The 27008-nt window shown below is 47.6% G+C and overlaps 1 protein-coding gene across 1 annotated transcript in view; it reads left to right on the forward strand.

Annotated features, from left to right (window-relative positions):
- Positions 1-27008, forward strand: part of ATP9A (ATPase phospholipid transporting 9A (putative)) — a 224871-nt gene that overhangs the window by 15185 nt on the left and 182678 nt on the right. The window lies entirely within an intron of this gene.

Here is a 27008-nt window from a genome sequence, read left to right on the forward strand (position 1 = left end):
GACTAACTACAGCGCTTGCTAGTTTTCTTAATGCAATATATAAATTATTACGTATAAAATTGATAATAGTATTAGTATTAACCACTTAAGCCCCGGAAGATTTTACCCCCTTCCTGACCAGGGTTTTTTTTTTTTTTTTACCGCGTGACCTTAACGGACAATTGCGCGGTCGTGCGACGCTGTACCTAAACAAATTTGACGTCCTTTTTTTCCCACAAACAGAGCTTTCTTTTGGTGGTAATTGATCACCTGTGCGTTTTTTTTTTTTTTTTTTTGTGGGACTGCGACATTGCGGCGGACAGATCGGACCCTTGACTTTCATTTTTGACACTTTTGGGGGTACCAGTGACATTACTACAGTAATCAGTGCTATATATATGCACTGTTACTGCAAAATGACACTGGCAGGGAAGGGGTTAACTGTATTGGAGAGGGAGGGGTTAAGTGTTTCCTAGGGGCATGCTTCTAACTGTGATTGGACATGGCTACTGGTGTAAAAACGGAGATCAACGGTCCTTCATAGTAGAACCGTCTGATCTCCATTTTTACACAGGGAAGAATGACAGGCGGCTTTGTTTACATTAGCCGCCTGCCTTTCTCCCTTCCCGGCGAACGATCGCGAGTGACCGGCGGACATCGGGTCCGCCGGTCACACGCACTGACTTGTTTGGGAACGAGCCGGGGTGGGCGTGCGCCTCAGCGGGCGCGCGCTCGCTCGCCCGCTATTGGCTCACGAGCCGGTGACAGGCTAGTGACGTACCGGTACGTCACTTTGCCTGGCCGGGGCTGACCGCCGCAGTATATGTACTTGCGGCGGTCGGCAAGTGGTTAATAACAATAAAATTTCTAGTGCAATCAATAAGATGAGTAAATATAATTATTCACTTGCATTATTATAATTATTTACACATCTTATTGATTGGACTAGAAATTTTATTGTTATTAATACTAATACTATTATCAATTTTATACATAATAATTTATATATTGCAATAAGAAAACTAGCAAGCGCTGTAGTTAGTCTCAATATTGACTATTTTTGAGACTGCCATTCTCTCTTCACGGGGAGCGATTGCGGCCACCGGTCCCGTGCATCGGCTTCCACTGTGGCGAGTGCCCCCAGGATCGCTCCTGCGAACCGCCGTACAGGTATGGCGATTCATGGGAACCTGTCAGCCGCTGGTTGGCAAGTGGTTAAATGACCTATCCTAGACGTCCCCCAGAACACGTTTACGTGTGGTGAACACTGTTGTAAGATTACAACCAACTGTAAAGCATGGTGGCGGTGCAATCATGGTTTGAGCAGCCATATCTTTGTATTCCAGGCTGCATCATCCTCTTGAAAGGTAGAGTCACTGCCAGCGAATACAGTATGTATTTATTAGTATATAATTAGTAGAACTATAATTAAACATCCCAAAGCTAAAAATTGCTGCCACCCACAAGCTGGGTGTACCTGCTGTATAAGGAGATGGTAATGTTGGTGTATGACTAGCACCGTATCGGTCAGCTGTTAGCAGTTGGCGTGTTTGTGTAAGGCGTACTGCCATCACTATACATCATAACAAAGGTGTGTCTTCATCTACCAGTTCTCAAATCCTCTCTTCTTTAAAACTGCACTTGTTTTTTGGATAGAGTGGGAAGTGGTTAGAACCTCTGTCGGGTTTTACTGCTATCCAGGAGTTTTTCCTTTAGGCTCCATTCGCATATTTTTTTTTTTTTTCCGGTATAGATTCACTTCAATTTATTTTTTTTCAGACCTGCAAGGTAAAGGCATAATGTGCTAGCATGCATTGCATACTGAAGCCGCAATGACGTCACTCCCACGCATGCGCTGGGGAGCCGTCATTTACGGCACAGGATTCGGTCGTTCCTTCAGAGCACATGCGCCGATGATGTCATTAGCTGCATATATACTAAATATCTCCTAAACGGTGCACATTTAGGAGATATTTACACTTCCTATAGGTAAGCCTTATTATAGGCCTACCTATAGGTGCAGGTTCAAGATTATGGTTTAACCACTTGCCGACCGCCGCACGACTATTTACGTCGGTGGTCAGCCCCTCACAGGCAGAGCGACGTAGGTCTACGTCGCTAGCCTGTGAGGCTCTAGGGAGCGAGCGCGCGCCGCCGGAGGAGCGCTCCTGCTTGCTCACGGACCCCCCCCACGGACCCGATGTCCGCCGGTCACTTTCGATTGTCTGTTACAGCGGAAGAAAGGCAGCGGCTAATGTAAACAAAGCCGCCTGTCATTCTCCCCTGTGTAAGAATGGAGATCACACGGTTCTACTATGTAGGACCGTTGATCTCTGTTCTTACACCTCAAGCCACAGCCAATCACAGTTAGAATCACGCCGCTAGGGACACACTTAACCCCTCCCTCTCAAATAAAGTTAACCCCTTCCTGCCAGTGTAATTTTACAGTAACAGTGCATATGTATAGCACTGATTACTGTAGTAATGTCACTGGTAATCCCCAAAAGTGTCAAAAATGTCAGTCAAGGGTCCGATCTGTCCGCCACGATGTCGCAGTCCCTCAAAAAAAAAATCGGAGATCGCCGCCATTACTCGTTAAAAAAAAAACAACAAAAATGACAAAAATCTTTCCCTTTGTTAGTAAACGCGATAACTTTTGCGCAAACCAATCAAAATACGCTTTTTGCAATTTTTTTACCAAACATAGGTAGCAGAAAACAAATTGGCCTAAATTGTTAAAAAATTTTGATTTTTACATTTTTTGGGGGGGGGGGGGAATTTCACATAAAAAAATATTGTTGTCTTTTTTTGTTTATAGCGCATGATCAAAAAATCGCACAGGTGATCAAATACCACCAAAAGAAAGCTCTGTTTGTGGGAAAAAAAAGGACGTAAATTCGTTTAGGTACAGCGTCGCACGACCGCGCAATTGTCCGTTAAAGTCACGCAGTGCCGAATTGCAAAATAGAGCCTGGTCAGGAAGGGGGTAAAATCTTCCGGGGCTTAAGTGGTTAAAGGAGTTATAAAGTCAGGAAGCTTTTTTTTTTATCCTAATGCATTCTATGCAATAAGATAAAAGCCTTCTGTGTGAAGCAGCCTCCCCATCACACCCTAATACTTACCTGAGCCCCAATCTGTCCAGCCATGTCCACGAGTCACTTAGCCGTGCTGGGACTCTCCCTCCTGATTGGCTGAAATACAGCTGCGGCGCGATTGGCTCCCTCAGCTGTCAAAGTGAGCCAATCAAGAGAGAGAGTAGGCGGAGCTGATCGGCAGCTCTCTGTCTGAATGGACACACAGAGCTGCAGCTCGGCTTGGGTGCCCCTATAGCAAGCTGCTATCCACTCGATAGGGAGGAGGAGTCAGGAGCAGCAACAAGGGACCCAAGAAGAGGAGGATCCGGGCTGCTCTTTGCAAAACCAACTGCACAGAGGAGGTAAGTATAACATTTTTTTTTTTTAAATGAGATTTTACAACCACTTTAAAGCTTAAAGTGGTTGTAAACCCTTCTATATACTCAATGAAGTGACTGATCTCTGGTGATACACAGGGATTAAACAAATCCTCCTACATAAGTTGTACCTGGTTTGTCTGCAGTCTTCTCTCCTCTACAAACACTCAAAGTGCTGAATTTGAAAGCTCATCTGAGGGTTCAGAAAGCAGGGGGTGGAAAGCTGAAATTACACTTTGCAGGGCTCAATGAGGAGAGCTCTGACAGCTGGTTGGAGGGTTGAGACGTAACCCCCCCCCCCCCCCAAACTTATTATAGCGCGAACAGTTTACGCGGTACTTTACAACATGAGAGCAAACAGTACAGTTACAATACAATTCAATACAGGAGGAATCAGAGGGCCCTGCTCCTTAGAGCTTACAATCTAGAAGGGAGGATCAAGTGGTATAAAAGGTAATAACTAAAAGGGATAGGCTGATGGAGAAAATAAAAATAGTTGTAAGGTGGAGGCAGCATATGGTTTTTTTTTTTTTTAGGGATTACCTAAAGGTGGACAGAATAGGAGATAGTTGGTCAGATTGGGGTAGGGAGTTCCAGAGGATAGGAGAAGCTCAGAAGTCCTGGAGGTGAGTATGGGAGGAGATGACGAAGGAGCTAGAGAGCAGGAGGTCTTGTGAGGAGTGAAGAGCACAATATGGTTGGTATTTTGAGACCATGGTTAGTGATTGGGGGGGCAAGTTGTGGATGGCTGTGTAAGTTATTGTTAGAATTTTACAATCTAGGAGGAAAGGTCAACTGATACAAAAGGTGATAACTGTGGGGCATAGGCTGATGGAGAACATAAAAGTACAGTTGTAAGGTGGAGCAGCATAGGGTTTTTTTTTTAGGGATTTCCTAAAAGTGGACAGAATAGGGGATAGTTCAACAGATTGGGGTAGGGAGTTCCAAAGGATAGGAGAAGTCCTGGAGGTGAGTATGGGAGGAGATGACGAGGGAGCTAGAGAGCAGGAGGTCTTGTGAGGAGTGAAGAGAACAATATGGTTGGTATTTTGAGACCATGGTTAGTAATGGGGTGGGGGGGGGGGTAGGTTGTGGATGGCTGTGTAAGTTATTATTAGAATTTTACAATCTAGGGGGGAAAAGGTCAACTGATACAAAAGGTAATAACTGTGGGGGACAGGCTGATGGAGAACATAAGTACAGTCCGTAGGTGGAGGCAGCATAGAGGGTTTTTAGGGATTTAGGGATCGCCTAAAAGTGGACAGAACCGGAGATAGTCTGACAGATTGGGGTAGGGAATTACAAAGGATGGGAGAAGTCCTGGAGGCGAGTATGGGAGGAGATGACAAGGGAGCTAGAAAGCAGAAGGTCTTTGCTACAGAAGGCTAACACTACTTCCCTAGGAGCGGGGGTGGCCCCCCTCAGGGCAGGCCCCTTGACACAAACAATTTGGTTGGTATTTTGAGACCATGGTTAGTGATGTAGCTAGGGGCAAGTTGTGGATGGCTGTGTAAGTTATTGTTAATACTTTGAATTTATTTTGTTAGGTGAGTAGCAGCCAATGGAGGTGTAGACCGACGCTGAGTGGTTGGTAAGGGGGATGAGCCTGGCAGCAACATTCAATTATGTACTGTTGGGGGGATAGCCAATGTCGGCCTTTCTCAAACTTTTCAACACAGAGGAACCCTTGAAATAACCTTCCGGTCTCAGGGAACCCCTGCTTAACCACTTGCCGACCGCTCACTGAGCTGGTACTGCGGCAAAGTGGCTCGCTCCCGTCCAGTGACGTAGACCTACGTCGCTGGACTCATCCCCTTGTGGGCGGCGCACACGCGCCGCCGGAGGCTCGCTCCCGCTGTATTCAGTCACAGCGGGAGTCGGGCCAGGGGAGGAGCAGTGGTGATCACCGCCGCTCTTCCCCGATCCTCGGGGAAGAGCGGCCGTGAGATCCGCCCGCTTGTGTAAACAAAGCGGGCGGATCTCCTAAGTGACAGGCAGGGTCAGATTGCAGGGTTCAGCATAGCTGAACATGCGATCTGTCCCTGTGTCACTCAGTCACCTCCCCCCACACACGTCAGTAAGCACCAGGCATACATTAACCCCTCCCTCTCCAATAAAATTAACCCCTTCCCTGCCAGTGTCATTTTTACAGTAACAGTGCATATTTATAGCACTGATTACTGTAGTAATGTCACTGGTACCCCCAAAAGTGTCAAAAATGTCAGTCAAGGGTCCGATCTGTCCGCCGCAATGTCGCAGTCCCGCAAAAAAAATCGCAGATCGCCGCCATTACTCGTTAAAAAAAAAAAAAAAAAAAAAATGACAGAAATCTTTCCCTTAGTTAGTAAACGCAATAACTTTTGCGCAAACCAATCAAAATACGCTTATTGTGATTTTTTTTTTTTGTACCAAACATGGGTAGCAGAAAACAAATTGGCCAAAAATGTAAAAAAATTTTGATTTTTACATTTTTTTGGGGGGGAATTTCATATAAAAAAACTGTGAAAAATATTGTTATTTTTTCAAAATTTACGCTCTTTTTTTTTTTTTGTTTATAGCGCAAAAAGTAAAAATCGCACAGGTGATCAAATACCACCAAAAGAAAGCTCTGTTTGTGGGGAAAAAAAGGACATAAATTTTGTTTGGATACGGCGTCGCACGACCGCGCAATTGTCAGTTAAAGTCGCACAGTGCCGAATCGCAAAAAGTGGCCTGGACGTAAGACGGCAAAATCCTCCGGTGGTAAAGTGGTTAAAATGACTACATCTACAACTCGTGATACATTAGTGTGGTGAGCACTGGAAAGAATGCTCCTTGCACTTGCGGTCTTTGAAAAGATATACCCCATTACAGATCACTACAAAGATCAATGGTGTTGGTGGGAACTTTTTTGGGATGCAGAAACTGCTCATTGCTCAAGGTACCCCAAGCAATATCTGGAGGAACCCTAGGGTTCTATGGAACCCTGGTTGAGAAACTCTGGTCTATGTCAAGCTAAGCCAATGAGGAGAGAGTTGCAGAAGTCAAGGCGAAAGAAAACCAAAGAGTCAAGCTTTATGGTGTCATTGGTTAGGAAGGGACGTATTTTGGAGATGTTGCAGAGGTTGAGGCAGCAAGATTGGGACAGCCATTGGATGTGGGGCTGAAAAGTGAGTTCAAAATCCAGGACTACACCGAACACCTTGGCATGCGGGGATGGGTGAATGGTTGTGCCATTGATCTTCACAGAGAAGTCTGGGGAAGGGGCACTTGGGGGAGGAAATATTCTGATGAGAGGCAACAGGGCTGGCAGTGTTCAGAGTGACTAATTCTGGTATTAGGACAACACTCGGCTCCGAACGATCAGAGACCTCATTATGTGAGAAGATGATTCAGCGGTTTACTTGGCCTCTTCTGAATGATGTCAGCGGCTGGTACCGAAGATGCTTATCTTACAGGAAGACTTGATGAAACTAGAGCTTCATGTTAATGGATTTGTAATGGTGTTTTCCTTATCTGTTTATTACTGTAAGCCTTGATAGATTCTCTATCGTTCCCCTTGTTCATCACATATGCAGGCATAGGGGACGGATAGCACCGGCACTTCTGTCCCACCAGAGACGGGCGCTTCTGTCCCACCAGAGACGGGCGCTTCTGTCCCACCAGAGACGGGCTCTTCTGGTCCCACCAGAGACGGGCTCTTCTGTCCCACCAGAGACGGGCTCTTCTGTCCCACCAGAGACGGGCTCTTCTGTCCCACCAGAGACGGGCTCTTCTGTCCCACCAGAGACGGGCTCTTCTGTCCCACCAGAGACGGGCGCTTCTGTCCCACCAGAGACGGGCTCTTCTGTCCCCCCAGAGACGGGCTCTTCTGTCCCCCCAGAGACGGGCTCTTCTGTCCCCCCAGAGACGGGCTCTTCTGTCCCCCCAGAGACGGGCTCTTCTGTCCCCCCAGAGACGGGCTCTTCTGTCGCACCAGAGACGGGCTCTTCTGTCGCACCAGAGACGGGCGCTTCTGTCGCACCAGAGACGGGCGCTTCTGTCGCACCAGAGACGGGCGCTTCTGTCGCACCAGAGACGGGCGCTTCTGTCGCACCAGAGACGGGCGCTTCTGTCGCACCAGAGACGGGCGCTTCTGTCGCACCAGAGACGGGCGCTTCTGTCGCACCAGACACGGGCGCTTCTGTTGCACCAGACAGGGGCACTTCTGGTCCCACCAGACACGGGCACTATGGGTTAAACCCCAGGATAATGGGACTGGAAGAGGTGCTGGTGACTGCGTGCAGTGTGGCCCAAGATATGCATGCACCTTTTTATAAAGTGTGTCTAATTTATATTTAAAATGTACTTTTACAAATGAGATGTTCTGTAATTATTTCGGTATTATTTTTTTTTATTATATAGGATTTCTGTATTATTTTTAATATCATATAGGATTTATAGAACGCCAAATGTTTACAGAAACATGAAACCTAAATAATGTTTTAAAGTGCAACTCTCCACAGAATGTTTTTGATGTAATTTGATTGGGCTGTTGAAGTAAATTAGTTTTGGGTAGAGCAGGACAGGGTTTAAGGATTTATGAATTACTTAGGTTGGTGATGTCAGTGGAAGGAATAGTGCCCCATCAATTGGTATCAGTGGGAGGAATAGTGCCCCATCATTGATGTCAGTGGGAGGAATAGTGCCCCATCATTGGTGTCAGTGGGAAGAATAGTGCCCCATCATTGGTGTCAGTGGGAAGAATGGTACCCCATCAATTAGTATCAGTGGGAGAATTAGTGCCCCATCATTGGTGTCAGTGGAAGGAATAGTGCCCCATCATTGGTGTCAGTGGGAGGAATAGTGCCCCATCATTGGTGTCAGTGGAAGGAATAGTGCCCCATCATTGGTGTCAGTGGGAGGAATAGTGCCCCATCATTGGTGTCAGTGGGAGGAATAGTGCCCCATCATTGGTATCAGTGGGAGGATTAGTGCCCCATCATTGGTGTCAGTGGAAGGAATAGTGCCCCATCATTGGTGTCAGTGGGAGGATTAGTGCCCCATCATTGGTGTCAGTGGGAGGAATAGTGTCCCATCATTGGTGTCAGTGGGAGGAATAGTGTCCCATCATTGGTGTCAGTGGGAGGAATAGTGTCCCAACATTGATGTCAGTGGGAGGAATAGTGCCCCAACATTGGTGTCAGTGGGAGGAATAGTGCTCCATCATTGGTGTCAGTGGGAAGAATAGTGCCCCATCATTGGTGTCAGTGGGAGGAATAGTGCCCCATCATTGGTGTCAGTGGAAGGAATAGTGCCCCATCATTGGTGTCAGTGGAAGGAATAGTGCCCCATCATTGGTGTCCGTTGGAGGAATAGTGCCCCATCATTGGTGTCAGTGGGAGGAATAGTGCCCCATCATTGGTGTCCGTTGGAGGAATAGGGCCCCATCATTGGTGTCAGTTTCTCACACAAGTATTTTGGTTTGTGACAGATTCACTTGAATTGCCAGAGAAGTGTTCTATTTTCTGGCTGAATTTAGTGACGGAGGTTGTTGTCTATTACAATAAATTTTGCACTAATTAGTTTATATTACACATTGGTCCTATAGAAGACCATTACAAGAGCTGATCTTTGTATTATATCTGTGACAGGGGAAATATTGGCTTCTCTGTTTGTATTCCTACTGACCTGAGGGACAGGAATAACAAGCTTTTTATTGTTATCTCTTGCAGCATTACAGTACAGCTGAGGTTTCCTCTTATGTCTTCATATTTCCAGAGTACAAAGATCAGATGATATGCAATGCGTTTGTTTTGTTGCAGAAAGCCGATCGCTGTTTGATGCTGAAAGAAGAAAAACAAATCAGTCTTTGAGTTGCATGCCTTGACCCTTGACCTTACCCAAACGGTGACATTGATGTCAACTTATCCTTGTGAAAAGTTAACCCTGGATCAAAAATGTAGTATATTGAAGTATGCTGGTCCTTCGATGTAGTGGCTGCATTTGTTTTCTTCCTTCAGGGATGTTGTCCTTTATTTTCACCTGGCATTTCTGCCAGTAACACAATTCCTGTCCCAGGGTGACAACACACACTCACTGTACTGTATCTATGGAGGTGCAGAGCTGTTACCCTAGGACAGGACCAGTGCCTGGGACAAGGTCATCCAGCACCCAGGGCAAGGATGCCAAACTGCCCCCCCCCTTCCCTTAGGTTTAAGTCAAGGTGCCCCCCATCCCTGCAATAAACCATTGCGCCCAGAGCAACCACCAAACTGTGCCCCCCCTTCCCTTTAGGTTTAGGTCAAGGCGCCCCCCCCTCATGCCTGCAATAAACCACTGCGCCCAGGGCAAGCGCCAAACTGCGCCCCCCCCCTTCCCTTAGGTTTAGGGTCAAGGCACCCCTCATCCCTGCAATAAACCATTGCGCCCAGAGCAACCACCAAACTGTACCCCCCCTTCCCTTAGGTTTAGGTCAAGGCGCCCCCTCATCCCCGCAATAAACCATTGCACCCAGGGCAACAGCCAAACTGTGCCCCCCCTTCCCTTTAGGTTTAGGTCAAGGCGCCCCCCCCCCTCATGCCTGCAATAAACCACTGCGCCCAGGGCAAGCGCCAAACTGCGCCCCCCCCCTTCCCTTAGGTTTAGGGTCAAGGCACCCCTCATCCCTGCAATAAACCATTGCGCCCAGGGCAACCACCAAACTGTGCCCCCCCTTCCCTTAGGTTTAGGTCAAGGCGCCCCCCCCCCTTCCTGCATTAAACCATTGCGCCCAGGGCAACTGCCAAACTGTGCCCCCCCTTCCCTTAGGTTTAGGGTCAAGGCACCCCCCCCATCCCTGCAATAAACTTTGCACCCAGGGCAAGCGCCAAACTGTGCCCCCCCTTCCCTTAGGTTTGGGGTCAAGGCACCCCCCCATCCCTGCAATAAACCATTGCACCCAGGGCAACAGCCAAACTGTGCCCCCCCTTCCCTTAGGTTTGGGGTCAAGGCACCCCCCCATCCCTGCAATAAACCATTGCACCCAGGGAAACTCCTCCTCCTGCCCACCCCTTGCCCCATTGACTGTGCCAGTAGCTTCTAAAGTCTGGAGACCTGCCTTAATGTTAATTTCACATGACCGCAGCTCCTGTGTGTGATTCAGGCATTAGCGAGTGCTATTTCACAGTGTCACCACTAGGGCACCATTAGCCCCACCCACATGTGCCTAATCCCGGAAGGCATGTGCACCAGTTTTGATAGGATTATCGACATCTGAGCCAAATTCAGGTAGTTCTAACTACCGCCTGCTTTAAGAACCTGTTATTGTGGCAGCAACAGATTCCTAGGGAACTACAGTCAGTCGGCAGACTCAGGTTGGCAGAGGTGCGCCTGTCCACAAAGTGGGGCATTGCTGGGGAGCTGTCATGCGTGTGACCGAAGCTGAATGTACGGAAAGAGGTTGGGAATAGTGTTGAGGTCACTGGGTTAGTGGAGCCTGATGAGGAAACTGAGAGACTAGTTCCCCATCAGGTCCACCTTACTTTTACAGCTCAGGGCAGTAGGCAAATTTAATAGCTGCTATTGGACTGAATATTGGCTATAATGGATCTGCCCACTGCTGTGCGCTGTCAGAGACTGAGAGACTAGTTCCCCATCAGGTCTGCCTTACTTTTGATTGACAGGACAGAGCAGTGGGTGGATTTGAAAGTTGCTACTAGACAGAATAGCGACTATGGATCTGCCAACTGCCATGCGCTGTCAGTAGAGCTCCACCTACCCCTACCACCGAACCTCTCGGCCATGCATCTGTTGGTGTGATGGACACAGTAGCCAGGGAGGAATGGAGCGCACCACTATGGACAACTCCGATTGACAGCGCAGGGAAGTAGGTGGATTTGAAAGCTGCTACTAGACTGAATAGCAACTATGGATATACCCACTGCCATGCGCTGTCAATAGAGACTGAGAGACTAGTTCCCCATCTGGTCTGCCTTACTTTTGATTGACAGTACAGTAGGTGGCTTTGAAAACTGCGACTATGGATACCCACTGCCATGTGCTGTCAATAAAGCTCCGCCTACCCCTACTACAAAACCACTCGGCCATGCATCTGTTGGTGTTAATGACAGAGTAGCTGAGGAGGAAAGGAACTCACCAGTATGGCCACTCCGATTGACAGCACAGGGCAGTGGGTGGATTTGAAGGCTGCTACTAGAGAGAATAGTGACTATGGATCCTCCCACTGCCATGCGCTGTCAGTAGAGCTCCACCTACTCCTACTACAAAACCTCTCTGCCATGCATCTGTTGTTGTGATGGACACAGTAGCCAGTGAGGAATGGAGCGCATCACTATGAACACTCCAATTAACAGCGCAGGGCAATAGGTTGCTTTGAAAGCTGCTACTAGACTGAATAGCGACTATGGATCTGCCCACTGCCATGTGCTGTCAGTAGAGCTCCACCTACTCCTACTACAAAACTTCTCAGCCATGCATCTGTTGGTGTGATGGACACAGTAGTCAGGGAGGAATGGAGCGCACCACTATGGACAACTCCGATTGACAGCACAGGGCAGTGGGTGGATTTGAAGGCTGCTACTAGACAGAATAGTGACTATGGATCTGCCCACTGCCATGCGCTGTCAGAGCTCCACCTACCCCTACTACAAAACTTCTCGGTCATGCATCTGTTGGTGTGATGGACACAGTAGTCGGGGAGGAATGGTGCGCACCACTATGGACACTCCGATTGACAGCGCAGGGCAGTGGATGGCTTTGAAAGCTGCTACTAGACTGAATGGTGACTATGGACATACCCATTGCCATGCGCTGTCAATAGAGACTGAGAGACTAGTTCCCCATCAGGTCTGCCTTCCTTTTGATTGACAGCACAGGGCAGTAGGTGGCTTTGAAAGCTGCAACTATCGATACCCACTTCCATGCGCTGTCAATAGAGCTCCGCCTACCCCTACTACAAAACCCCTCAGCCATGCATCTGTTGGTGTGATGGGCACAGTAGCTGAGGAGGAAAGGAGTTCACCAGTATGGCCACTCCGATTGACAGCGCAGGGCAGTGGGTGGATTTGAAAGCTGCTACTAGACTGAATAGCGACTATGGATCCTCCCACTGCCATGCGCTGTCAATAGAGCTCCACCTACTCCTACTACAAAACTTCTCGGCCATGCATCTGTTGGTGTGATGGGCACAGTAGTCAGGGAGGAATGGTGTGCACCACTATGGACACTCCGATTGACAGCGCAGGGCAGTGGGGGGGATTTGAAGGCTGCTACTAGACAGAATAGTGACTATGGATCTGCCCACTGCCATGCGCTGTCAATAGAGACTGAGATACTAATTCCCCATCAGGTCTGCCTTACTTTTGATTGACAGCGCAGGGCAGAAGGTGGATTTGAAAGCTGCTACTAAACTGAATAGCAACAATGGATATGCCAACTGCCATGCGCTTTCAATAAAGCTCCGCCTACCCCTACTACAAAACCTCTCTGCCATGCATCTGTTGGTGTGATGGGCACAGTAGCCAGGGAGAAATGGGAGCGCTCCACTATGGACACTCTGACAGCGCAGGGCAGTAGGTGGATTTGAAAGCTGCTATTAGACTGAATAGCGACTATGGATATACCCACTGCCATGCGCTGTCAATAGAGCTCCACCTACTCCTACTACAAAACTTCTCGGCCATGCATCTGTTGGTGTGATGGACACAGTAGTCAGGGAGGAATGGTGTGCACCACTATGGACACTCCAATTGACAGCGCAGGGCAGTGGGGGGGATTTGAAGGCTGCTACTAGACAGAATAGTGACTATGGATCTGCCCACTGCCATGCTCTGTCAATAGAGACTGAGATACTAATTCCCCATCAGGTCTGCCTTACTTTTGATTGACAGCGCAGGGCAGAAGGTGGATTTGAAAGCTGCTACTAGACTGAATAGCAACAATGGATATGCCAACTGCCATGCGCTTTCAATAAAGCTCCGCCTACCCCTACTACAAAACCTCTCTGCCATGCATCTGTTGGTGTGATGGGCACAGTAGCCAGGGAGAAATGGGAGCGCTCCACTATGGACACTCTGACAGCGCAGGGCAGTAGGTGGATTTGAAAGCTGCTATTAGACTGAATAGCGACTATGGATATACCCACTGCCATGCACTATCAGTAGAGCTCCACCTGCCGCAACTACAAAACCCCTTGGTCATGTGCCTGTCGGTGTGAGGGGAACAATTAGCTGGGGAGGAAGGGAGCTTACCACTATGGACACTCCGATTGACAGCGCAGGGCAGTAGGTGGATTTGAAAGCTGCTACAAGACTGAATAGCGACTATGGATCTGCCCACTGCCATGCGCTGTCAGTAGAGCTCCACCTACTCCTACTACAAAACTTCTCGGCCATGCATCTATTGGTGTGATGGACACAGTAGCCAGGGAGGAATGGTGCGCACCACTATGGACACTCCAATTGACAGCGCAGGGGAGTAGGTGGCTTTGAAAGCTGCTACTAGACTGAATAGCAACAATGGATATGCCAACTGCCATGCGCTTTTCCACCTACCCCCTACTAAAAAACCCCTCGGTCATGCGCTTGTCGGTGTGATGGGCACAGTAGCCAGGGAGGAAGGGAGCGCACCAGTATAGTCACTCCGACCTCAGTGCCGGGCTCCAACTGATTCATGTACCTGGCAGAGACAGAATTGGGCGCAAGCACCATCACATTTCGTGCCAAGGCTGACCGTATTATAAAAGGTGTCTTCAACATCTTTTATGAATGCCCCCATTGTAACAGTCAGCACAGACAGAGAGCACACAAAGTTATTAGCTCACAAGATTGTTGGCAGGATCAACAGATATTCTTTGCACTTACTGAACAGATAATAGAAATGTTATATTTAACGGACCAAATAAGAGAAGCTCATTGGTTTACAAGCACTTTACTACTTCTCAAAGCCTCAGAACTGTTTATTGAAGGGTTGATGCACCTTATCATTTGCACAGTTTGAACTGCCCTGGCTTGTGTCAGGTTTACTTAAAAGAAAAGAGTGCGGAAGTTTGTCTGATCCTGGAACAAAACTTTCCCACTGCTGACAGCGAGCCGCCTCGCATGACGTGGTCTATTGAGTGACTTTCTGTTGTGTTATCCCAGCCTGGAGCTGCCAGGTCACTGTGCAAACATTCCAGAACACAAGCGCCACATGCTGCAGCCAAAGTCAGGGTTGGGGAAATGAATGAAGAGTTTCTCAGCCAGTTTGTCCATCCTAAGAGCATGCAGGTGCTTTTATGGTCTCAGGAAACTTAACGTGTTTTCATTGACAGCAAAGGTTACATGCGACTTTAATAATGGCATGCAATGCCAAGGGGAGGTTTCCAAAGCAAGCAAAGTGCTTTCTTGTATTAGGAGAGGCATTGACTCCAGAGAGAGAGATATAATTTTGCCCTGTACAAATCATTATTAAGACCTCATCTGGAATACGCAGTTCAGTTTTGGGCACCAGTTCTTTAAAAAGGATATCGGGGAACTGGAGAAAGTGCAGAGAAGGTGCAACCAAACTGATAATAGGAATGGAGGAGCTCAGCTATGAGGAAAGATTAGAGGAACTGAATTTATTCTCACTTGAGAAGAGGAGAATAAGGGGGGGGATATGATCTCCATGTATAAATACATAAGGGGGGATATGATCACCATGTATCAATACATAAGGGGGGGATATGATCACCATGTATCAATACATAAGGGGGGGATATGATCACCATGTATCAATACATAAGGGGGGGATATGATCACCATGTATCAATACATAAGGGGGGGGGATATGATCACAATGTATCAATACATAAGGGGGGATATGATCTCCATGTATAAATACATAAGGGGGGATATGATCTCCATGTATAAATACATAAGGGGGATATGATCACCATGTATAAATACATATGGGGGGGGGGGGGGATATGATCTCCATGTATAAATACATAAGGGGGGATATGATCTCCATGTATAAATACATAAGGGGGGATATGATCTCCATGTATAAATACATAAGGGGGGATATGATCTCCATGTATAAATACATAAGGGGGGGATATGATCACCATGTATCAATACATAAGGGGGGGATATGATCACCATGTATCAATACATAAGGGGGGGGATATGATCACAATGTATCAATACATAAGGGGGGATATGTTCTCCATGTATAAATACATAAGGGGGGATATGATCTCCATGTATAAATACATAAGGGGGATATGATCACCATGTATAAATACATATGGGGGGGGGGGATATGATCTCCATGTATAAATACATAAGGGGGGATATGATCTCCATGTATAAATACATAAGGGGGGATATGATCACCATGTATCAATACATAAGGGGGGGATATGATCACCATGTATCAATACATAAGGGGGGGATATGATCACAATGTATCAATACATAAGGGGGGATATGATCTCCATGTATAAATACATAAGGGGGGATATGATCTCCATGTATAAATACATAAGGGGGATATGATCACCATGTATAAATACATATGGGGGGGGGGGATATGATCTCCATGTATAAATACATAAGGGGGGATATGATCACCATGTATCAATACATAAGAGGGGATATGATCACCATGTATAAATACATAAGGGGGATATGATCACCATGTATAAATACATAAGGGGTCCATATAGTGAACTTGGTGTTGAGTTATTCACTTTAAGGTCATCACAGAGGACAAGGGGGCACTCTTTATGGCTAGAGGAAAACAGATTTCGTCTCCAAATATGGAAAGGTTTCTTCACCGTAAGAGCTGTGAAAATGTGGAATAGACTCCCTCCAGAGGTGGTTCTGGCCAGCTCACTAGATTGTTTTAAAAAGGCCTGGATTCTTTCCTGGGTGTACATAATATAACTGGGTACTAATATTTATAGGTAAAGTTGATCTAGGGAATATCGAATTGCCTCTCGGGGGATCAGGAAGGAATTTTTTCCCCTGCTGTAGCAAATTGGATCATGCTTTGCTGGGGTTTTTCGCCTTCCTCTGGATCAACTGCGGGTATAGGATTGTGTATATGGGATTGTATGGTTGTGTTTTCTTTACTGTTTTTTTTTTTTTTTTTATTGATTGAGCCAGATAGACTTCTCTTTTTTCAACCTGACTACAGTGCCTTGCGAAAGTATTCGGCCCCCTTGAACTTTGCGACCTTTTGCCACATTTCAGGCTTCAAACATAAAGATATAAAACTGTAATTTTTTGTTAAGAATCAACAACAAGTGGGACACAATCATGAAGTGGAACAAAATTTATTGGATATTTCAAACTTTGTTAACAAATAAAAAACTGAAAAATTGGGCATGCAAAATTATTCAGCTCCTTTACTTTCAGTGCAGCAAACTCTCTCCAGAAGTTCAGTGAGGATCTCTGAATGATCCAATGTTGACCTAAATGACTAATGATGATAAATAGAATCCACCTGTGTGTGATCAAGTCTCCGTATAAATGCACCTGCACTGTGATAGTCTCAGAGGTCCGTTTAAAGCGCAGAGAGCATCATGAAGAACAAGGAACACACCAGGCAGGTCCGAGATACTGTTGTGGAGAAGTTTAAAGCCGGATTTGGATACAAAAAGATTTCCCAAGCTTTAAACATCCCAAGGAGCACTGTGCAAGCGATAATATTGAAATGGAAGGAGTATCAGATCACTGCAAATCTACGAAGACCTGGCCGTCCCTCTAAACTTTCAGCTCATACAAGGAGAAGACTGATCAGAGATGCAGCCAAGAGGCCCATAATCACTCTGGATGAACTGCAGAGATCTACAGCTGAGGTGGGAGACTCTGTCCATAGGACAACAATCAGTCGTATACTGCACAAATCTGGCCTTTATGGAAGAGTGGCAAGAAGAAAGCCATTTCTTAAAGATATCCATAAAAAGTGTCGTTTAAAGTTTGCCACAAGCCACCTGGGAGACACCAAACATGTGGAAGAAGGTGCTCTGGTCAGATGAAACCAAAATCGAACTTTTTGGCAACAATGCAAAACGTTATGTTTGGCGTAAAAGCAACACAGCTCATCACCCTGAACACACCATCCCCACTGTCAAACATGGTGGTGGCAGCATCATGGTTTGGGCCTGCTTTTCTTCAGCAGGGACAGGGAAGATGGTTTAAATTGATGGGAAGATGGATGGAGCCAAATACAGGACCATTCTGGAAGAAAACCTGATGGAGTCAGCAAAAGACCTGAGACTGGGACGGAGATTTGTCTTCCAACAAGACAATGATCCAAAACATAAAGCAAAATCTACAATGGAATGGTTCACAAATAAACATATCCAGGTGTTAGAATGGCCAAGTCAAAGTCCAGACCTGAATCCAATCGAGAATCTGTGGAAAGAACTGAAAACTGCTGTTCACAAACGCTCTCCATCCAACCTCACTGAGCTCGAGCTGTTTTGCAAGGAGGAAAGGGCAAAAATTTCAGTCTCTTGATGTGCAAAACTGATAGAGACATACCCCAAGGGACTTACAGCTGTAATCGCAGCAAAAGGTGGCGCTACAAAGTATTAACTTAAGGGGGCTGAATAATTTTGCACGCCCAATTTTTCAGTTTTTTATTTGTCAGTTTGAAATATCCAATAAATTTCGTTCCACTTCATGATTGTGTCCCACTTGTTGATTCTTTACAAAAAATTACAGTTTTATATCTTTATGTTTGAAGCCTGAAATGTGGCAAAAGGTCGCAAAGTTCAAGGGGGCCGAATACTTTCGCAAGGCACTGTATGTAACTATGCACATGGACGCATTTGCCCATGCAGTGTAAACAGACTGCATTTTTGGTGCCCATGCAGCCGCCCATAGACATGAATGGGTGAAGGCATCTATGAGCATTAATGCACACAGAGGAAATTTCCCGAACGCAGGTATTGTGTGTTAAAGGGTTAGTTCACCTTTACAGAACAAACGCAGTGCAGCCCCCCCCCCCCCCCCCCCCCCGATCCCCGCTGCACTTACGTCTGGCGATTCACTGTGATGGCACTGACCAAACAAAGTCTGTCTGGTCTGTCCCAGAAAAGCAGTGGTTTCAAATTCCTGGACCCCTGGACCAGCTGCAGGAGCCCTGACCGCTCAGGAATGCAGTAAAGCACTGCGGGTTGTAAAATTGATTTGCTTGGCTTAACCCACTGTGCTGAAATGGGAAATAATCCTGGTCATTTTGGGATATACAATAGAATGGGACACGTGAATACCTTCTGTTTTAAGAAGGCTTTATTTTATTATGCACTTGTTCACTTGGAGGGCTTTTTTTGTTGCTTTAAAGGACTTGTAAGGGCAGAAGGTTTGTTATCTTAATGCATCCAGTGATGTTGCAGGAGTGTCTCAGCTGCCCAGGACTCCCATCCTCATTGGCTGAGACAGCAGCATGGCGCAATTGGCTCCCGCTGCTGTCAATCAAAGTCAGCCAATCCGGAGAGAGGGGGCGGGGCCAGGTCACGGCTCTGTGTCTGATTGGGCACAGGGAGCTGTGACTCGGCTCAGGTGCCCCCACAGCAAGCTGCTTGCTGTGGAGGCACTCGACAGGGGGGAGGGGCCAAGAGCAACGAAGTGGGACCCGAGAAGAGGAGGATCTGGGCTGCTCTGTGCAAAACCAACTGCACAGAGGAGGGAAGTATAACATGTTTGTTATTTGAAAACAAAAAAAGAGGCTTTACAGTCACTTTAAGGCTTCATAAGGCCTCATGCACGCTGGACATTTTAAAGTGGAACTTCACTCTCCCATTCAACTTTGATTATTTTTAACACTCATGCTACTAACATTAGTACATAGATAGGAAAGTATATCAGATTTACCTTTAAACCTTGTTTCTTCAGTTACTTCCTGGTTTCTTGCCTAGGAAAATGATGTCATACATGTCATACAATGGCTACATTATGACATTCATTATGGGGTACAGTCTTCAGGAGGGGAGGAAGGGCTTACTCAGCTAAGCACACTCTCCTGTATGCATGCTCAAGCTAAGGGCAGATAGATTCCAGGAAGTAAATGCTACAGTAATAATTTGCCCTTACTCAAGATAGCCACAGAAAGTGATTTCTCAAAAAAATAATTCATGGAGACATGGACACTGATGGATGGGGGAGTTTGCTTTGAATATTAACCACTTCCTGTGAATCGATGTACCTGTACGTCGTCTCGGAGAAGTGGTTTAGCGGGATGATATGCAGCTGAAGGCATCACCCCGGTACCGTTCTTTAGAGCCAGCGGTCAACTTTCAGAAGATAACAGCTGATGCTGATGTTATCCCAGCGAGCATGAGGGGACATCCCCGCCCCGCCTCCTTCTGTGGCTCTGCACGTCCGCCGGCTGGTTGGAGTCCCGAACAGAACCGGATTCAGCTTTGATCGGCATTCCGATATATTAACCTAGAAGCGACATCACAACGTCACTTCCGGTTTACTCTGTGGCTAACGGCGCTGAATTAAAAAAAACTGTCCGTATTAAAAAATGCAGATTTCGGCATTTTTAATACTTTGAAGTGTAGAGGAGGGGTTTGAGGTCTTTTAGACCCCCGATCCCTCTAGAAAGAGTATCTGCCACTGCCTAGTACTGTCACAAGGGATGTTTACATTCCATGCCTCACTTACAGCCGTCAATAGATGATGGTGGAAAGGGCTAGATGGGATGTGTATTTCATAGGGAGTGGGAGGTCCATGAAAATACACTCTACGACACTACAAACGTTAAACTAACAACAAACAAGGCATCTAAACCTAGCAACTTTTTTGGAATATCCCATTCGATCAAGGATTTAAATCTTGCATAAATATTCTAGCCTTACACTCTGGTGGTGGATCACAGATTGATGGTGGATTTTCTTTGATATTCCTTCATGGGTGACAACGATTTGATTCTATTTGGAACTCGTTCTTTACAGCAAGATTACTGTTTACTGGACTATGCAATTATTCAATTTATTTAATTTTTCACTTATGTCTAGGGTTGAGCGAACACGGACTGTATTATTCGTGTTCGTACCGAATAATTGGATTTTTTTTACCCAAACACGGACACGAACACTTTACTGTATATTCGGGTAAAAATCCGTGTTCGGTCGTTTTATTTCCGGGTTTTGCATGCTTTGGCGCGCTTTTCATGGCGGGCTTTCAACAGCCAATCAACAAGCGTTTAACTGGTGTGCCTAAGCCATCCCAGCCATGCCTGCAAATGTATCAGTAGCTGTGATTGGCCGTCTGAAGCATGTGACCAAGTCTTTATAAGTTCGAGGCAGCGCCGCTGCGGCGTCATTCTGCTGTTTAGATCAGGGAGAGAGCACACATCAACGTGCTGGCTGCTGATTAGGGAAAGACAGGCAGGAAAAAACCATTTGTGTCCAGATAGAATTCAGGGACAGGTCGGAGTGTGTTAGGCAGGGCGAGTTGTAGGCATTTTAGGGAGAGAGTCTGCTGATTTTAGGGACAGTGCGTTCTACAAACTACAATCGACATTGCTGTGTGGGGTGGGGTTTGCAGTCACCCGATCTACGATCTTATCAATCCTGTTAGGGATAGAGTCTGCTGATTTTTAGGGAAAGTGTGTTCTACAAACTACAATCGATATTGCTGTGTGGTGTGGGATAGGAGATAGACAGGTGTCAGTGGTCCACATCCATTTTGCTGTGTGTGGGCTGCAGTGAACGCAATCTTTTTGGGGTGCAGTGAACGCAATCTTTTTGGGGTGCAGTGAACGCAATCTTTTTGGGGTGCAGTGAACGCAATCTTTTTGGGGTACAGTGAACACAATCTTTTTGGGGTGCAGTGAACACAATCTTTTTTGCCCACTGAGGAGGAGGGAGAAAAGTATTTTTCTAGCAGGCACTGTGTGCAGCCTTTTTCCTTCAGCTGTGCTGTGCTGACTGATCATACACTGCTGTGTTCAGTTCACATGTGCTAATATTGAGTGGTTTCAAAAATCATACACTTTTTTTTCTATTCCACTATTCAATATACAGCCTTGGGTTAAAAAAAATTAAGTTGTGACCTGCAGCAGAGCTGAATGATATTTGGGGTTTTTGGGGTTCATCTCATACTTCTGAAGATTTGAGGGTGCTGCCTGTTCCATACTCCCCCCCCCCCCCCTACTCCTCATCCAGCCTTTTAGGGGTACAAACAATAGTAATTGGGGCCTAGTGTGGTTGTGTACGTGTGATATACATACACTTTTTTTGATCATATTTTCTATTCCGCTATTTAATCAAAAACCTTTGGGGATCAGTTAAATTGCGGGATAGTCTGTGTTGGTACGTGTGAGAGAGATCCACCTTTCCAAGTTTTTGGGGTTCATCTCATACTTCTGAAGATTTGAGGGTGCTGCCTGTTCCATACTCCTCCTACTCCTCATTCAGCCTTTTAGGGGTACAAACAATAGTAATTGGGGCCTAGTGTGGTTGTGTACGTGTGATATACATACACTTTTTTTGATCATATTTCCTATTCCGCTATTCAATAAAAACCTTTGGGGATCAATTAAATTGCGGGATAGTTTGTGTTGGTACGTGTGAGATCCACCTTTCCAATTTTTGGGGCGCATCTCATACTGCCGAGGATTTGAGGGTGCTTCAGTCTGCCTCCTGCCTGTTCCGAACTCCTCCTACTCCTCATCCTGCCTTTAGGGTACAAAAAATTGTAATCGGGGCCTAGATTGTGTTTGTACGTGTGAGATACACCGTTTTGTAAAATTTGTCCTATTCCGCTATTCAATATACACCCTGTTTGAGTGTAAAAAATTAAATTGCGGGATAGTCTGTATCGGTACATGTGAGATACACCTTTTTAAATTTGTTTGGCGCATCTCCTTCTACCGCCGAGGATTGCAGGGCGCTTCAGTTTGCCTCCTGTTCCCAACTCCTCCTACTCCTCTTCCTCAACCTGCCTTTAGGGTACAAAAAATTTTAATCGGGGCCTAGTCTGTGTTTGTACGTGTGAGATACACCGTTTTTTTATCCTTTTTCCTATTCCGCTATTCAATATACACCCTTTTGGGGTAAAAAACATTAAATTGCGGCATAGTTTGCATATTTGACTGTCAGATACACCCGTGCGATACTGTTGTTGTTTTGTTTCGCTATTCAATAAACACCTTTCTAGGGCAAGATCATAAATTACAGAAATATGAGGAGACCGTCAAAAAGGGGCCGTGGCCTGGGTCGGGGTGCTGCTGGTAGAGCTCCTGTTGCAAGGAGAGGGCGTGGTCGATCTGTGCCAGCTACACGCACAAGTGAAACACCTTCCTCAAGTGTTAGTAGGCGACAGAACCTGCATCAGTATTTGGTAGGGCATCATACGCCTCTAGAAGTGATGAGGCCAGAACACAGAGAGGCGATAGTAGATTGGTTTGCTGCTGACAGTGCCTCCAGTTCCTTCACATTGTCTCCCACCCAGTCTACTGCAGAAAGGTCAGAGTTGGCACCTGCAGCCGATGTCCAACCGTCTTTCACCTCACTCCCTTGCAAATCAGGCAAGCAGTCTGAGCCCCAAGCCATACAGCAGTCTCTTCTTCTTTTTGAGGACTCTGTCAGCAGGGTTTCCCAGTGCCATCCACCTAGCCCTGCCCCAGAAGTGGAAGAGATTGAGTGCAGCGATGCCCAACCACTCATTTCTCAAGATCAGTACATGCAAGGACCATCGCAGCATGTCTCCGATGATGACGAAATGCAGGTGCCAACTGCTGCGGCGTTCAGCATTGTGGAGACCGACAAGGAGGGCAGGGGTGAAGACTGGGTGGAAGATGATGTGGAGGACAAAGAGGTCCTCGACCCCACATGGAATGACCTGAGTAGTTTGGAGGAAGAGGCGGTGGTCGCACAGAGCCACCAGCACAGCAGAAGAGGGAGCAGGGTGCAGAAGCGGAGCGCCCGTGCCCTAGACACTACGCCTGCTACTGCCCAACGCAGCAAGGGAACGAGCGCACCAAAGCCAGCTCAAAGGAGTTCTCTAGCGTGGAAGTTCTTTAGAAAATGTGCTGATGACAGGACACGAGTGGTTTGCACCCTGTGCAATCAGAGCCTGAAGCGAGGAATAAACCTTCTCAACCTGAGCACAACCTGCATGATCAGGCATCTAAGTGCAAAGCACGAGCTGCAGTGGAGTAGACACCTTCAAAACCAAGAAACGTCTCTGGCTCATCCTGCTTCCTCTTCTGCTGCAGTCTCGGCCGCTCCAGCCACATCTGTAGTGATACCGGCACCTGCCACCCCGCAAACAGAGGATCTGTCAGCAACACCACCACCTGGGTCACCAACCATCTCCACAATGTCCTGTGGAAGCGTTCAGCTTTCCATCTCCCAAATACTTGAGAGGAAGAGGAAGTACCCCCCTACCCACCCGCGATCCCTGGCCCTGAATGCCAGCATTTCAAAATTCTTGGCCTTTGAAATGCTGTCATTCCGTCTGGTGGAGACGCACAGTTTTAAAAACCTTATGTCGGTGGCTGTCCCACAGTACCGTCGTGCCCAGCCACCACTACTTTTCCAGGCAAGCAATCCCTTCCCTGCACAACCAAGTGGGGGAAAAAATCAGGTGTGCACTGCGCAACGCCATCTCTGGCAAGGTCCACCTAACTACCGATACGTGGACCAGTAAGCACGGTCAGGGGCGTTATATCTCCCTAACGGCACACTGGGTAAATCCAGTGGCGGATGGGCCTGAGGCGGATAGCAATTTGGCGCATGTCCTTCCACCACCGAGGATTGCAGGGCGCTTCAGTTTGCCTCCTGTTCCTAACTCCTCCTTCTCCGCTTCCTCATCCTCTACCGCCTCCTCATCCGGACAGCGTAACACCTTCACCACCAACTTCAGTACGGCCAGGGGTAAACGACAGCAGGCAGTTTTAAAACTTGCCTGTTTGGGGGACAAACCACACACCGCGCAGGAGTTGTGGAGGAGCATGGAACAGCAGACAAATGAGTGGTTGCTGCCAGCGAGCCTCAAGCCCGGCCTGGTGGTGTGCGATAACGGGTGAAATCTCATAGCAGCTCTGGGCCTAGCCGGTTTGACGCACATCCCTTGCCTGGCGCATGTGCTTAATTTGGTGGTGCAGAGGTTCCTTAAAAAGTACCCCGATATGTCAGAGCTGCTGCAGAAAGTGCGGGCCGTCTGTGCGCACTTTCGGCGTTCTCACCCTGCTGCTGCTCGCCTGTCAGCGCTGCAGCGTAACTTCGGCCTTCCCGCTCACCGCCTCATATGTGACGTGCCCACAAGGTGGAACTCCACCTTGCACATGCTGGAAAGACTGTGCGAGCAGCAGCAGGCCATAGTGGAGTTTCAGCTGCAGCACGCACACGTGAGTCGCTCTGCGGAACAGCACCACTTCACCACCAATAACTGGGCCTCCATGCGAGACCTGTGTGCCTTGTTGCGCTGTTTTGAGTACTCCACCAACATGGCCAGTGCTGATGACGCCGTTCTCAGCTTAACTATCCCACTTCTATTTCTCCTTGAAAAAACAATTCGGGCGATGATGGAAGAGGATGTGGCACAGGATGAGGAGGAGGAGGAGGATGAAGAGGTAACATTTCCAAGGCTTTCAGGGCAGTCATTCGCAAGGGGCTCCGAGGGTGGGTTCCTGCACACACAAACGCCAGGGACACAATTGTCCAGCAGGGGCACAGTTCTGGAGGAGGAGCTGGAGGAGGAGATGGAAGCATGTTCACAGCAGGGTGGCACCCAGGCCAGCTCATGGCCATCACTGGTGCGTGGCTGGGGGGATACAGAGGACACGGACGATACACCTCCCACAGAGGACAGCCTTTCGTTGCCTCTGGGCAGCCTGGCACACATGAGCGATTACATGCTGCAGTGTCTCCACAACGACCGCCGAGTTGCCCACATTCTAACTTGTGCTGATTACTGGGTGGCCACGCTGCTGAATCCCCGTTACAAGGACAACGTACCGTCCTTAATTCACTCACTGGAGCGCGATCGCAAGATGCGCGAGTACAAGCGCACGCTGGTAGACGCCATGCTGCTGGCATTCCCACCTGACAGCGGGGCCACAGTGGAAGCACAAGGCAGAGGAGGAGGAGGAGGAAGAGGTCGCCAACGCAACCAGGGCACTGCCAGCACCTCAGAAGGCAGGGTTAGCATGGCCGAAATGTGGAAAAGCTTTGTCAGCACGCCACAACAAACAGCAGCACCAGCAGCTCATATGGAACATCTTAGCAGGAGGCAGCATTTCACCAACATGGTGGAGCAGTATGTGTGCACACGCCTAGACGTACTGAATGAGGGGTCTGCCCCCTTCAACTTCTGGGTCTCCAAGTTGGGCACATGGCCTGAGCTTGCCCTTTACGCCTTGGAGGTGCTGGCGTGCCCTGCAGCCAGTGTATTATCTGAACGGGTATTTAGCACGGCTGGGGGCGTTATCACAGACAAGCGCAGCCGCCTGTCCAGAGACAATGTGGACAAGCTCACATTCATTAAAATGAACCAGGCATGGATCCCACGGGACTTTTCCGTACCTTGTGCAGAATAGCGATGGATACCGACCTTACCCAGCCATTGTTCCATTTTTGTTCTTTCTCACTCTTTTGGGGTGTACCCTCATTTAAAATTTGTGAAAAGAAGCAGTGTTGGCTACCTCATCCTCCTCAGGGCCAGATTAACGTAGGGGCTATTGGAGCTGCAGCTCCAGGCCCCTACCTTTATATAGGCCCCAGGTTGGCCATATTCACTGTTACCGCTCTTCTGTCACTTGTAAACACAGAAGTCTGGCTTCTATGCTCGCTTCCCCAGGCAGCTCCCTCAGAACCTCCCCACACAGCACGAAGGCAGGACAAGGAGGGACAGTTGCCGATGCATGGATGTGTTTATGGGCTTCAGAGACAGCATCCCATGTGGAATTAGGCATGCATGGTTGCACCCTTCCTCCTCTGGGTGCATGCCAAGGCACGGCCCTTAAGGCCCTTCAAAATCCTCAGCACCAAGCCCATGATGCTCTTAATCCGGCCCTGGTCCTCCTCCACCGCCGCTTCCACCTACACCGCCCATAGGTGTGCGCAGCCTATTGCATTAGGGTGTGCACCCCAAAGTTTAAATACACATGCATGTGTTTGCCTACATGTACATGGCCCCGATACATTACTCTCCCTGCTGGCAAAGTGAAATGGAGCAGAGCAGGTCCGAGGGAGATCTTTCCCATCTCCTCACTGGCAAACAGAGCGATAATGCTATGTGCCCTAGGTGATTAGGGTGTGCCCAGGCACATCCGGCACACCCTGTGCGCACGCCTATGACACCGCCACATCTACCACCACCTCAACCTCCCTCCTACTCCATACGGGCCTCGACCTTCAGAGATGAAGAACATTGTTTTATTTTTCTGTTTTTTTTTGTTGTTTTAAGTTATTTCCCTATCCACATTTGTTTGCAGAGCACTTGCCATGCTCTTAACAACGTTTTGCTGCCATTTGCAGCACTCTAGCCCTTTCCATTGGTGTTTTAGAGCCATTTTAGTGCCTGAAAGTTCGGGTCCCCATTGACTTCAATGGGGTTCGGTGTCCGGGAAAAGTTCAAAACTCTACTTATGTCCAATTTTTTTTGCACTGGAATATTGAGATTATTGT

The sequence above is a fragment of the Pelophylax lessonae genome, assembly GCF_965119305.1.
Source record: "Pelophylax lessonae genome assembly, chromosome: 11".
Classification (NCBI taxonomy): Eukaryota; Metazoa; Chordata; class Amphibia; order Anura; family Ranidae; genus Pelophylax; species Pelophylax lessonae.